Genomic DNA, 13,544 nt, shown 5'->3' with positions numbered 1-13,544 from the left:
GACTGCCCTCCCTCACCTCTGCATAACACTTGTGGTTGCTCCCTTCCATGTGCCAGGATTCCTGAAAGCCCCGTGGACACTCCTTTAAAGCACTGCCTCCAAAGAAGGCCTTGTAAAAATACATGCGTGATTTTAAAATGTTCATGCACTTGGATCCGATGATTCTACTTCTGGAAATATATCCAAAGGATATACTCATAGATATTCAAATAGAGATCCGTAAAAGGAATATTCTACATTACATTATTATTTTTCTCGGGTCAGATTTAGGTGGGGTATACTTTACATACAATAAAATTGATCCTTATAAGGTAGACAGCTGGATATGTTTTGCCAAACGTATACAGTCATGTAACCACCCCCATAATAAAAAAGCTTCCCATCATTCCAAAAAGTTCACCCATGCTACCCTTTGTGGTCAATCCCCTGCCGCAATCCCTAGCCCCTGGCAGCGCTGATCTGCTTTGCAGCTTGTAGTTTTGCCTTTTGTGAACGTCACACAAATGGAATTACAGGTGTGGCCATCTGCACCTGGCTTCTGTCATTTAGCAAATATTTTTTGATGCATCCATGGTATTGCATTCATGGGTTGTTTGCTCCTTTTATTGGTGAGTAGTATTCCATTGTGTTGTCCTATAGTTTGTTGACCCATTTTCCTATCAGTGGGCATTTGGGTTTTTTCTGGTGTCTGGCAATCAGGAATAAGGCGGCTAAAACATTCATGTGCAGGTCTGTGTGGACCACAGGGCGCAGACCTGCAAATGAATGTTGGTCTTCACATGAATGATTCCAGAAGTTGAATCATTTATTTACAGAGCGAGCTTCCAAGAAAAACCAGAATGTCTAACATCTAACATCTGATACCCTAAAGAATGGAGCAACCAAATGTAACCACTGACATTGCATTTTGAAAGGCTACTTGTGGCGTGGAAATATTTCACTTGTTTAGTGTTAAAAAGCAGAACACAGAACAATACGCTTTCAGGAGGAAACAATGGTCATCTCTGGCTCGTGGAGGATTTTTACTTTGTTCTTTCTTGACCATTTCTCTGTTGGGGTCTCTGAGCTGTCAGGAACCAGAAAACCATCCAGGTCTCGTACATGATGAGGTTGACCGTAAGAGGCTGTGGGACAACAAGGAAGGCAGGAAGGAATCTTGTCTGCAGAGGAGGCTGGAAGGGGCCATGTGGATGATGGCAACAGCAGCCTCTCAGGGATCTGCAGGAGCAGCAGGCTGCAGGCCCCGGGGGGCTTCCAGACACCCTGCCTGCTCTGTGCTCTCTCTTCCATCTGTCCATCAGTCCACAAACTCTGAAGGAGTGACTTCCATCTGCCAGGCACGGCTTATCTCCCGGCATGTGGACGTGAACAAGGCACACTTGGCCGCTTCCCTCATGAAGCTGGGAGTCTAGTGTTGTCTCTCTCTCTCTCTCTTTCTCTCTCCTTCTGCTCCCACCAGCTAAACCCTCCCCTTCCCTTTTTTCTCTTCTGTGGCTTCTGCTTCGTTCCTTCTCTCTGCGGGTCGTAGGCAAATGCTCTCCTGCACCCCTCAGTCCTGCGAGACGGTCCTGCGTGTCTCGTCGCTCAGCTCCTGTCAAGAGGGCCTGAGTGCAGTGCAGTCAAGGCAGGGCCTTACAGGAGCCCACGCTGCAGCCACGCCAGCCGGGGTTGCTGCCTTTGAGACAGGCACTCTGCCCTGGGGCTGACAGGATGCTGGCACCCAAGCTACTTCTGGATCCTTCTATCTAACTGCGTATTGTACCCATTAATCAACAGGAGTGTATACATTTTCTGAATTATTTTGGGGACCAATCTGTTGAGTTCCAGGGCCTGCTCCATTCACAGCCATGCAGACAGGCTTCTCACCCACAGTTTGCCATGAAACAAGAAATAGACATAGAAGAAATCTGACCCAAGAAAAGTAATAATGTCACACAGAAAGTCCCTTTTACAGGTCTCTATTTGAATATCTATGAGTATATCCTTTGGATACATTTCCAGAAGTAGAATCATGGGATCCAAGTGCATGAACATTTTAAAATCACGCGTGTATTTTTACAAGGCCTTCTTTGGAGGCAGTGCTTTAAAAGAGTGTCCATGAGGCTTTTGAGAATCCTGGCACGCAGAAGGTAGCAGCCACGAGTGTTTTGCAGAAGTGAGGGAGGGCAGTACTGTTGCTGCCTCTTGCATCCCACCACAAAGTATGAGTGACTGTGGGACCACCCTGGTCAATACAGCGGGCAAGGGCAGGGGCAGAGTCAACAGACACACAGCTCAGTAGACTGTGGGTAAGGAACCCCCTTGGGACAGCTGTGAATGGGGCAGGCCCCAGAACACAACAGACGGGTCCCCAATATAATACAGAAAATGTATAAACTCTCATTGATCAATGGGTACAAATATGCAGTCAGATAGAAGAAATGAGACCTAGTGTTTGATAGATCAGTAGAGTGACCATATTTGACAATAATCTACTGCACAACTCAAAATAGCTAGAAGAGAATGATTGAAATGTTCCCAGCATAAAGGAAAGATAAATATTTAAGGTGAGGGATAACCCAATTCCCCGACTTGACCTTTACACAATATAGCAATGTATCAAAATATCACATATGCCCTGAAGATTTATACAGCTCTTATGTAACACTAAAAATGATTAAAATAAGATTACAACATTTTTTAAACTGGAAGCTTTTTATAATGAGCACCTGCTACTTTTCAAATTGGAGATGGGGGCAGTAGAAAATAATATAGCACAAGAAAAAAACCTATTTCCTGAGAAGGATAAGAACATTCTAGTGAGTCCTGGCTGAAGATATAAGCAGACGTGACTCCATCCATGTTGGCTGTCTCCCAGGAGCAGAGGGCGAGCCTAAGAGAAGGGTTCAGGGAACTCGGTCTGTGGAAGGTTAGAGACAGAAAGAGGCCGGGAACACTGGGACCTCGGGGAGGGCGGAGCTGGGGGAGGGCTGAGAGCATGAACTCACTTCTTATGTTCTTTCTTGTTGTTTTTTGCACTATAAATATATTTTGTTATCCATGAATAAAGCACTTGACATTTACTAAATATTTATAATTCTTCTCATTTTTACTTTTCGAGGCAATTTTAATTGAAAAAAATGTTTCCAGCTTTACTGAGGTATGATTAACAAATACAAATCATATATATTTGGTGTATACAATGTGATCTTTTGATACATATATATATATACACTTTGTGAATATATACACGATCAAACTAATTAACATATCCATCACCTCCCATAGTTAACTTGTGTGTGTGTGTGTGCTGAGAACACTTCAGCTGGTGACTGTAGCTAATAATCATGGATTGTGTACTTGAAGTTTGCCAAGACAGCAGATCAAAAGCGTTCCTCTGTTGCCCAGGACAGCCCTGAAGGAGGTTTGAAAGCATGGCCATGCTGTTCCTAACAGAGCCCACATCCATTAGATTTGCTATTTTAAAACTTTTTTTTCTGTAGAGATTTACACTTCATACCTTCCCTAAACACAAATAATTCTTTCAGTTGAAAACTTGAACGATTTACCTATCTCTACTGTTTTCATTCTTATCATTGTATAAACATAATTTTCCCCAGTTGTAATCAACGAATATGTGTCTTTGTTCTTTTTATTCATACATACTTTTCCACATATTGACAGAGTCCATATATGTATTATTTAATTTTATTTATTTTAATTTGTTTTGGAGACGGAGTCTTAATGTCCCCCAGCCTGGAGTGCAGTGGTGCGATCTCAGCTCACTGCAACCTCCACCTCCCAGGCTTAGGTGATCCTCCTGCCTCAGCCTCCCTCCCAAGTAACTGGGACCACAGGTATGTGCCACCATGCTTGGCTAATTTTTTGTATTTTTGGTGAGATAGGGTTTCTTCGTGTTGGCCAGGCTGGTCTCAAACTCCTGAGCTCAAGGGATCTTCCTGCCTTGGCGTCTCCCAAAATACTGGGATTGCAAGAGCAAGCCACCATATCTGGCCTACGTATTATTTTAATGGCTTTATATTCTTTCAAATGAATATATTCTTTCAAATGAATATATTCTTTCAAATGAATGGCTGGGCATTTGAATTGCTTACAGATGTTTTTGCTATTATGAAAAGCATAACTTCAAACTATGCATCTGACAAAGGTGCATATACATATATATATTTATATATATAAATATATATAAATATATATAAATATATAAAAATATATAAATATATATAAATATATATATATATAAAAGCATCTATATGGAACTTAAATTTACAAAAGAAAAAACAACCCCATTAAAAAGTGGGCAAAGGATATGAACAGACACTTCTCAAAAGAAGACATACATGCAGCCCACAAGCATATGAAAGAAAGCTCAACATCACTGGCCATTAGAGAAATGCAAATCAAAACCACGGTTAGATACCATCTCACACCAATCAGAATGGCTATGATTAAAAAGTCAAAAAATAACAGATGCCGACGATGTTGGGGAGAAAAGGGAACACTTACACACTGTTGGTGGGAGTGTAAATTAGTTCAATCATTGTGGAAAGCAGTATGGCGATTCCTCGAAGAGCTGAAAGCAGAACTACCATTCCACCCAGCAATCCCATTACTGGGTATACACCCAGAGGAATAGAAATCACTCTACTTGCATAAAACACATGCATGCAAATGTTCGTTGCAGCAGTATTCACAATAGCAAAGACATGGCATCAACCTAAATGCTCACCAATGACAGATTGGATAAAGAAAATGTGGTACATACACACTATGGAATATTATGCAGCCATAAAAAAGAATGAGATCATGTCTTTTGCGGGATCATGGAAGGAGCTGGAGGCTATCATCCTTAGCAAACTAACGCAGGAACAGAATATGAAATACCACGTTCTCACTTACAAGTGAGAGCTAAATGATGAGAACTTATGAACACACAGAAGGAAACAATAGACACTGAGGTCTACTTGGAGGAGGAGGGTGGGAAGAGGGAGAGGAGAAGAAAAGACCACTGCTGGGTACTGGGCTTAATACCTGGGTGATGAAATAATCTGTACAATAAACCCCCGTGACATGTGTTTCCCTGTGTAACAAACCTTCACATGCACCCCCAAACCTAAAATAAAAATTAAAGAAAAAAGAAAAGCATAACTTGAAATAATTTAAAAATTGGGCTTGTTTCCATTTTGATCAGTAATAATTATACTCTTTTAAAAACCACTTTAATATGTTTTGTTTCCTATTACAAAATTAAAATACGTTTATTGTAGACGTTTTAGAAAATATAAGCTACTTGGCATGTTTACTTACAGTCTACTTGGGGCACAATTGCAGACTCATTTTTTATTTTTTGGTTAACGGTTTGAGACTTGGCTCATCGCAGTTGGGGTCTCCTTTCCCCTCAATTGCATGATAATCCCAGGGCTCCAGAAGGGTGGGTTCTTATTCCAAACACAAGACACAGAGGATGCTGGGGAGCCTAAGCAGCCCTCCGGGGCCTGGCTGACCTGCTGTCCTGCCCTCTTATTAGCTGTAGTGTCGTTGTAGAAAACTGGTGTGGATTGGCCAGGCACAGTGGCTCACACCTGTAATCCCTGCACTTTGGGAGGCCGAGGCGGGTGGATTACGAGGTCAGGAGTTTGAGACCAGCCTGGTTAACATGGTGAAACCCCATCTCTACTAAAAATGTAAAAAATTAGCTGGGCGTGGAGGCAGGCACCTGTAGTCCCAGCTACTTGGGAGGCTGAGGCAGGAGAATCATTTGAACCTGGGAGGAGGAGGTTGCAGTGAGCTGAGATCATGGCACTGCACTCCAGCCTGGGCAACAGAGCAAGACTCCATCTCAAAAAAAAAGGAAAAAAAGAAAATTGGTGTGGATCCTAGTGCAGAAGCTTCCCACACAAGTCACGGTGATGCCTGCAATCAGGCTTCCAAAGCTACTAGTGTCTTGTTTTTAAGCCTACACTCATAACTTAGCCACTGCTTCCAAAAGAGGGTGCCAAGTCTAGCAGGGAGCCCTGGCTGAGCCATGCCCTGTGGAGCTACTGGATCCATTTGCTGAGCCCACATCACCTGTCTTGACTTCTTCCCCAATGAATAGGAACCATCCCAATTCATCTAGAATGTTTTAGTAATGTTGATCTTTAAAAGGGAGCCTCAGTGATTCCCTATACAGATTTTCCTTTTCTTCTACCTACATCCCAGAGCTTTATACACCCTACAACTCACTACTTCCCAGTTATTCAGCTATAGTTGGATAAGAGACCCAATTCTAACCCATGAGACATCAGATAAAGTTTTCTGTGATTTCTGGGGAAGTTTTTCTTTCCTGATAAAGAGACAGAAGATGCCATCATTCTTTCTTTTCCCCTTTTCCTCTTTAAAGGTAGACATGGTGTCTGGAGCTACGGTAGCCATTATGTGATGATGAGGTGACAGGCATGAGCCAACAGGGAGAGATTTTCACAGAGCCACTGGACCAATATCAATAACGACCTACACCTGAACTATGTGTTATGTTGAAGCCACTCTGAGTTGGGGTTTCTGTTAATTGCCGCTGAACCCATTCCTAATATTTTGATTATTAGAAACTAATATGCAATAAAAAACTTGCAGTTAAATCTTTGTGCATAGTTTTATAGAATAAATTCACATAAGAAAAAGTAGGGGATGTTCTGGGCTGAATTGTGTTCCTCCCCACACACAAATTTCTATGTGGAAGTCCCAACCCCCGGTACTTCAGAATGTAGCCATATTTGGAGATAAATTCTTCAAAGAGTTCATTTAGCTAAGTTAAAATGAGGCCTTTAGGGCGGCCCTAATCTAATATGGCTGGTGTCCTTTTAAGAAGAGGAAATTTAAACACAAATGTGCACGCACACACAGAGGAAAGACTATGTAAAGACACAGGGAGAAGGTGGGCCAGGTGCAGTGGCTCACGCCTGTAATCCCAGCACTTTGGGAGGCCAAGTTGGGTGGATCATTTGAGGTCAGAAGTTCAAGACCAGCCTAGCCAACATGGTGAAACCCTGCCTCTACTAAAAATACAGAAATTAGCCAGGCGCAGTGGCACATGCCTGTAATCCCAGCTACTCGGGAGGCTGAGGCAGGAGAATCACTTGAACCCGGGAGGTGGAGGTTGTGGTGAGCCGAGATTATGCCATTGTACTCCAGCCTGGGTGACAGAGGGCAACTCTGTCTCAAAAAAAAAAAGAAGAAGGTGGCCATCCACAAGCCAAGGAAAAGGGTCTTAGAGGAAATCAACATCACAGATGCCTTTTTTTGTTTCTTTTTTAAGAGACAGGTTCTGCCATCATACCTGGCTGCAGCCTTGAACTCCTGGGCTCAAGTGATCCTCCCACCTCAGCCTCCATACTTGGCTAATTTATTTGTTTTTATTTTCAAGATGGGGGTCTCACTATGTTGCCCAAGCTGGTCTCAAACTCCTGGCCTCAGTGATCCTCCTGCCTCAGCCTCCCAAAGTACTGGGATTACAGACGTGATCCATCGTGCCTGCCTGCTGATACCTTGATCTCAGGCTTCTTGCCTCCAGAACTGTGAGAAAATATCTGTTGTTTAAGCCACCCAACCTGTGGTACTGTGCATGTGTGTGTGTGTGGCAGCCCTAGCAAACTAATACAGGGGACCAAAAATATTTTTCTTATCTGTAAAATAAGAATAATCATATTATAAAGTACTTAGGTGGATTAAATGAATTAATGCATTAAAACATACAGATTGATATGTGATATGCAGTAAACATTTAGTAAATGATGGCTGTTACTACTAGGAAACCTGAAGACAAAATTTTCTGGACAGCTCTTTCCTGTCAACTTTTCCAAAAATTAACTGAGGACCTTACCGGCCTCAAAAAGGACCACTGAGCTCAAGACAGCGGTGATGTTATTGTAGCAGAGTCGGTGTTATGTGGTAATTAGACCATTTTCTTCTCCTGTGGAGGTGCAGGAAGGATGCCTTTCCCAGGTTCTCCCTCACGCCTCTTGATGGTACCACGCGGGTCTCTCTTGCCATGGAAGGTGAGCAGGAGTGCCATGCCATTTCCGGTTTGTGGCTGTGTAGATCAGGTGCCTTCTCTGTCTTCTCTCTCTTTTCTACTCACATGCCTAGAAGGAAGGAACTCCAAGATGGTGAAATACCAAGAAGGAAGGAGACCCTGAATGACTTTTGGAGGAGAGCCAGGCAGGAAAGCCGCCTGACCTACAAGAGCAAGACAGAATCCTAGGTTGAGTGAAGCCATTGAGATTTCAGGATTTATCCTTAGGGCAGTTGCCTTTGCTTTCTCTGACTAATACAATCAGTGTTCTCTTCTATGAACTCCTGACAATACAACACTATTACCAGTGAGTGAGGTGTTCAGAGTGAGGGGACTGTGCAAATTCATGGCTAGGTTTCAATCAATCTGCTATAAATTGATATGGTTTGGGGCAAATGGGAAGAAGAGGATATTCAGTTGTTGTTACTTATATTGTCATGTGTAGGATGCTGTATTTCCTTGATCCTCTCTTCTTTGGGGCAAAGAGCAGACTCATACTCAGAGGATAAGTGAGAGTGGATAGGAAATGAATTCCACAATCGTCTTTATATATTGGTCTCTTTTTGGGCCCAGCCCAGTGAGATTGGATCTGATTATTTGTTGATGTTATTTATGTCTGCAATAGATGTCTGAGAATACAGCATAAAGGTGCCCAGGTGCTTGGCCCTGCACTGAGGTGGAGAGGGGGCTGAAGGCTCACCTTTTTTGCATTGCCATGGACCACGCAGCCATGGAGCAGGGAGGGGTTGACAACGCCAGGAGTTCAGCCTGACACCTTCCACTCATGCCTCCTTGGACCCTTCCTGTGCTAATTATGGTCCTCTTTGGAAATGAAAAACCAAACATATGACAGCAGATACAGACAATGAAATCCTATCCAGCCTTAAGGAAGAGTATTCTGACACATGCTACAACGCGGATAAGCCTTGAGGACATCATGCTGAGTGAAATCAGCCAGTCACAAAGGACAAACACTGTGGGATTCCACTCATATGAGGTTCCTAGAAGAGCTGAATTCATAAGCACCAAAAACAGAAAGGTGGTTGCCAGGGGCTGGAGGGAGGGAGAGAGGAATGGGGACAGTTTCCATTGGGAAGATGAGAAAGCTCTGGAGATGGATGGTGCTGATGGTAGCACAACAATGTGAACATACTTAATGCCACCAAACTGCTCACTTAATAATGGTTAAAATGGTAAAATTTGTGTTAAGTATTGTTTACCATGATAAAACTTTAAAAAAAAAACACCCTGAAACCATTTGCACAGCCTCTCTTACATGGAGGAAGGTAACCTGGAGGGGTAGAGAAACGTGGTTAGTGTCATGGGAACACAAAGGAATGTGACAATCCTGTCCTTGAGGGGCTTGCAGGTTGGTGGGGGAGAGATGGATTTGACAACAATAACTGGGAAAATGCAGACGCAGAAGGAAGGAAAGAGGGAGGAAGAATCAGAACTCAGAGGAGGGAGCTATTGGCGCCTGAGGGCTCAGGGCAGGAATTCTGGAAGAAAAGATGCTTGCCTGGGGCTCCCATGGTGTATTAGTCTGTTTTCAAACTGCTGGTAAAGACATACCTGAAGCTGGGCAATTTACAAAAGGAAGAGGTTTATTGGACATACAGTTCCATGTGGCTAGGGAGGCCTCACAATCATGGTGGAAGATGAAAGGCACATCTCACATGGTGGCAGACAAGAGAAGGGAACTTGTGCAGGGAAACTCTCCTTTTAAAAATCATCACATCCTGTGAGACTTATTCACTATCATGAGAACAGCACAGGAAAGACCAGCCCCTATGATTCAATTACCTCCCGCTGGGTGCCTCCCACAACACATGTGAATTCACAATGAGATTTTGGTGGGGACACAGCCAAACCATATCACATGGTCTGGTGGGATCTTACATTTTGACAAGTGGGAGTGAGGCTGAGCTCAGCAAGGTGGGGACCAGAGCAAAACACCTGCTGGGAGCTGGTGCTGAGGCCCTGGAGGAGCAACCTAGGCAGAAGAGTGGGTTCCTAATGAGAGCGGAGGGAGGTGGCCGTGGCTACAGACTATGGGAGTCCTGACTTTTTTTTTAAAACGAACTTTCTAATTTTGGAATAAATTTAGAATTTCCAAAAAGTTGCAAAGATAATACAGAGAGGTCCCATATACCCCTCAGCCAGTTTCCCCTAGGGCTAAGATCTTACATTACTGTGGTACATTTGCACAACTAATGAGCCAATATTGATATATTCTTAACTGAAGTCCTCACGTTATGAAGATTTCATTAGTTTTCCCTACTGTCCTTTTGCAGGATTCCATCCAGAATACCCAATTTGCACCCATCCAAAGTTGCAAAACTATTCCAGTACACTCCACAATCAGCTTCCCTTATTATTATGAATATCTCATATTAGGGTGGTACATTTGTTACAATTAATGAATCAGTATTGATACATTATCATTAACTAAAGTCCATGCTGGATTCGGATCTCATGAATTTGTACCTAATGCCCCTTTTCTGTTCCAGGACCCCACACTGGATTTAGTTGTCACGTCTCCCTCAACTCCCCTTGATGTGACAGCTTCTCAGACTTCCCTTGATTTTGATGACCCAGACAATTTGAGGAGTCCTGGTCAGGGATTTTGTAGCACAATCCTTAATTTGGGTTGATTTGATATTTTCCTTATGATATTTTCTCATTCAGCTCTCACAGGGGTTCTCAGTTTTTGGAGAAAGCATGGAGGTCCAGTACCCCGCTCCTCACACCATACATCAGTTTGCCTTCTGGTTTCTATGTTATCTTCATCACCCGGCCAGAGGACTGGTTCTCCACTGTAAAGTTATTTTTTTCATTTCCTGCACTCTAGTCTTTGGAGGTAGGCATTGGACAGTTTTAAGTGAAGAACATGACTTGATGAAAGTGGCATTTTGGGATGAAAAGTCCCTCCATGGCTGATGTGCTGGGCGGGAATATCTCAACCTTCAATAGCTTTCATGCTGGACTACATGCTACATGCCACAGACTTCACACATATGGCGGCATTTGATCCTCATGTTGACGCCCAGTAGAAAGATGAGGAAACGGAGGCACTGGGAGGTTAAATATTCTGTTAAAGGTCATGCAACCAGCGAGTGATCACCCCGGGATCTGAACCTGAGGAGTGTGGCTCCAAATCCATGTTCTCACCATATCCCCTGGTGATGGATTAGCACAATGAATTCAGACTGTGCTGAGCATTGGGATTTACATTCGAAGTCAGATTTTCCAGTCCCACCTCCAAGATTTGGTGTCAGCAGGTGTGTGGCAAGACCCAGCACTTTGTAACTTAGCCAGTTCCCAGGAGACTCAGGAGGCCCAGTCTGTACCCAGTAGATTCAAGAACGAGGCTGGAGGCTGAGAGACCCTTTGGGACCTGCTAGTGACCATTTGGGTCATCACCCAGTGAGGCCTGGCCCGAGGGACAGTGTGAAAGGTGAAGACAACCGGAGAGGTGCTGCAGAAGGAGGCTGCATGTCCTGGTCATGACTGGCTGTGGGGACGAGCGAGGGGCAGGCGACACTCAGCCTGGCCATGGAGGGATCCCAGTAGCCAAAATAGAAATGCGGGATCCTGAAGGACAGCCATGGAGGACAGGCGATAAATGAAGCTTTGAACTTGATGCTGGGCAGCTGTAGGAGGCATGGGAGGAAATACTCAGCCAGATGAGGGCAGCACCCACAGGGTCTCCAGGGACCTGGGGATGCCAACAATGTCCCAAGTATATGAGCTTTCTATGTGACAACACCACTATAAATGGTGGAACATTGGGAAATGCCCCCTATTTAGACAAGAGGGCAAGAAAAGGGGTGTTGCAGGAATGTGGGGCTCAGTTTGCCTCTCCCTCAAAACAACAAACCCAATTGAACCCCCGACCCTTTACCTTATAGGCAGAACCCCACTGTCAGTGAAAGACAAGATGGGAGCATCAGCCTTGAACAGTGCTGACAGGAACAAGGGGAATTTCCAGAGTCCCATAAAGGATGTCCCTCCATGGGGGTGACACTTAGTGCCTTGAAGGGTCTTGAACCCAGGAGGCTCCACGGTGTCTTGAGTCACTGATGCAGAGAAGCAATGCAGGTAGTTAAGTAGAAGGCAGCCTTGACACCTGCGGTCTGAAGCCACTTCGCAGCCCTGGACTCTGGCATGGGCTTTGCAGCAGCCCTGGAAGAGAAGGCCAGGTTCCCAGTTATGGAGTCAGCTCAGCCGTGGGGTCCTCATGACCCAGAGTCCAAAGTGGCTTTGCTCTAGGGATCATCTCTCTCAGCCTGCACATACCGTGCACTTGCCAGGCCAAGCCAGTGCCAGGACTGGTTTCTCAGCTGCCTCCTCACCGACCTGGAATAACCTTTCCCCTGTTCCCAGGGCCTGCCCTGCCCAGGGGTGTGGCCACTCCTTGCTTAGGAGGGAGGCACCTCCTCCAGCCTGTGGTTCTGAAAGAAGGACTCACCTCATTTGGGTGAGTCCAGGCAGCCTTTGCTTCTGGCAAATTTTGTCATTGAAGAAGAGAAAGAAAACCCAACCCATATGTTTTATCTTCTTTTGCTGTAACTGATTTAGGCCAGTTGTAGAACTACAAAGAGTTTGACAACCTAGTAAAGGGATTCTAGAAAAAGCTCGAATAGATTGTCAGTTGATTTCCTCTAATATTCAATTTCCACACTGTTAATATCAGCTGCTGTTTTTGGTGGGGAGACGGGTCATTCTTTCCTTTTACAATCAAGTATCTCAAAAATGCAGAAAATTATGGAGTAATATGGAGAATAGCACTCATGATAAGCAACTGAGTTAAAACTGCTCATTCTGACATATTTGATTCAGATGTTTGAGAAAAGAAATATTACAGGTACCCATTTGTGCCCCTGTGGTTCTTTCATTCTTCCCCAAAGCCAACTGGTATTTGGAATTCTATTACATCATTTCTGAAGTAATTCCTGAGCTTTTAAAAAATACTATTATCTCATATTAATGTTCCACCACAACTGTTAACAAGGCCAATATAGAAAATGAATTCCTCTTTCCTTCTTTCCTTTCTTCCCTCCTTCCTTCCTTCCTTCATTCCTTCCTTCCTTCCTCCTTCCTTCCTTCCCTTCCTTTCTTCCTTTTTTCTTTTCCTCTTTCCTTCTTTCCTTTCTTCCCTCCTTCCTTCCTTCCTTCATTCCTTCCTTCCTTCCTCCTTCCTTCCTTCCCTTCCTTTCTTCCTTTTTTCTTTTCCTCTTTCCTTCTTTTGTTTGTTTTAGAGTGGGAATATTTAAAATCTACTCTCTTAGCAAATTTCAGGTATACAATACAGTATCATTACCTCTAGTCACCATACCATACATTCGACTCCCAGAACTCATTCATCTTAGAACGAGTAGTATCAACACTGTGATTCAACTTTAGTGTAAATTTGAAGCCATTAGATTCGAAGGCAGAGAGCAGCAGAAAATGGGTTCTTGTGAACAAACAAGTACGTTTGAGAATGTTCCCT

Source organism: Pan paniscus, chromosome 3, assembly GCF_029289425.2.
Source record: "Pan paniscus chromosome 3, NHGRI_mPanPan1-v2.0_pri, whole genome shotgun sequence".
NCBI classification, from domain to species: domain Eukaryota; kingdom Metazoa; phylum Chordata; class Mammalia; order Primates; family Hominidae; genus Pan; species Pan paniscus.
The sequence above is the reverse complement of the archived record's forward strand: the minus strand, read 5'-3'. Positions refer to the sequence as shown.